Source organism: Vulpes lagopus, chromosome 3, assembly GCF_018345385.1.
Source record: "Vulpes lagopus strain Blue_001 chromosome 3, ASM1834538v1, whole genome shotgun sequence".
Classification (NCBI taxonomy): Eukaryota; Metazoa; Chordata; class Mammalia; order Carnivora; family Canidae; genus Vulpes; species Vulpes lagopus.
Genome location: NC_054826.1, coordinates 143,661,972 through 143,664,020, shown reverse-complemented (window position 1 = coordinate 143,664,020; position 2,049 = coordinate 143,661,972).

Below are 2,049 nucleotides of genomic sequence, written 5' to 3'. Positions count from 1 at the left end.
TGATCGTCTTTTTCCTGCCCACCCTCCTGGACTCTAATTTCCTTGGGAATAGATATCTTTGTGTGTGTTATTTGCTGACATACATCCCAGCACTTAGAATGGGGCTTGAAACATAGCAGATCTTCAAATAAATATTTGTTGATTGCCTGAAATGAATAAATCACAATCATGGTTTTATATTTTTAACATATCAAAATACTAATAATAGAGACTTAGACTTGAAAAACATTCAAGAGTTGTCTTGGGGTAAGTAAAAATTCAGCTCAGTGTCTGTTCCTTCTCTAAACCTGTAGTCTACACAGCTGTCCATAATGTGGAGCTATGGTCACCTGCTTGGACCTGCAAATTCCAAGTTGGGCATCTTAGCCAGATTGGAACATGATTCTTTGTGCTTACTGCTGAGGATTGTACTGGAAGGCAGTGGAATTCAGGAACACAGAGAGCTCTCAATAGGAAGGATACACTAGCTGGACTTAGTGAATTTGCCCCTTGAGTAAGTCTTCTAGATTCAGAAACACAATTCATTTATGTGCTTCATTACATAAATGAACTCCATGCTTAAAAATTCATAAGAGACTACTCTCTCCAATCATAAATTCAATTAACTTACCAGGCTGGAAAAACGTAACTCAGGCAGACAAGATAATCAAGCCAAGCTCACTAGCATGGTCTCTCCCATTGGAAAGCTGCCTGGGAAGGCAATGATCAGCTTAGTGATGCTGGATTCAGAATCAGGGAACTTAGTCCTAGGACTCAGATGTTGGGTAGCCCACACTCTGACAGCCAATGTGTCTTTCTCCAGAGCTGGACACCCTATGCCCCCACTGACCTCCTTTCCACCTCCAGTTAGGGGACCTTCTGGTCTCTTGGCTTCGTGTGAATGGGCCAACCAAATTTGTTTCTGAAACTCCCCCTTTTCTGTGCTTCTGTGGGTGATTAACACATTCCTCCATGAAATATGTTAATGTTTCAGTCAAGTCTAGATCTGGCCTAGGAATCATTCTGAGATCTCTAAGATTAAACATGCATGTAGATCATAAATTCATTCCAAGCTAACCAGTCCAAATGGCTTTTCTCTGAACCATTGGGTGATTTGACTTTACAGGTTAACTCTTCAGAGGTTGTCCATCCTGTCATTTCCAAATGTTTGGGATACCCTTTTATCTCTCCTATTCACTGCTTTGCCTATTATTAAGTAAGCTCCAAATACTGATGGATTTGTCCTCCTGAGCAGCCTCTCCCACAGAGCAAAGCAAAGTGACTCTCTGACCCAAGTGTGTTGATCCTTGATGATTAGTTTCTTCCTATAAATCAATAATTTATCTATTTTAGAGAGAGGAAGATAGGCAGGGTGGGAGAGGGGCGCAGAGGGAGATGGAGAGAGAGTCTTAAACAGACTCTGCACTGAGCACAGAGCCCAATCTGGGGCTCAATCTCATGAACCTGAAATCACGACCTTAGCTGAAACCAAGAGTCAGACACTTAACTGACTGAGCCACTCAAGTGCCCCTAGTAAGTTGTCTTTTGAGTGTGTATCACCACCAGTGAGGTAGACTCCCTTCTAGCGAGTTCAACTTGCTCCTCTAAAGCTTGATCATTCTGAGGACATTGGTAAGTCACCATAGGATTAAGAGAGATGTGGCCTGAGGATAGTTCACATTAGTGGCTGTCTCCGTATGGGTTCTCCACCCCATTCCCACACCACGGCCTCTCTTGCATAAATCCACCCACCTTTAGGACCTCTAAGCCCCCGTGCAGTGAATCCACCCTGTAGTTTTCATTGCCCTGCCTGAGTTTGGGGCCCAACCCATGACATATATACCTTTGGGAGGTGAAAAGCTGAATTAGCAAGATGGCAGATAGAATGATCCAGAAAAGCCTGTCCTTCTGGGAAGTCACAGTTCTCATACCAACTCTTGAGAAATGTGTCCCTATGATCTCGGCCCAGAAACCTATCAAATTCATGTTCTGAACCTGTGAAGTTAAGGACCCCAAGCCAAGGGCCCCTCCAAGGGCAGAGCCAGTGTGGGAGAGCCGTTTTTACCATCT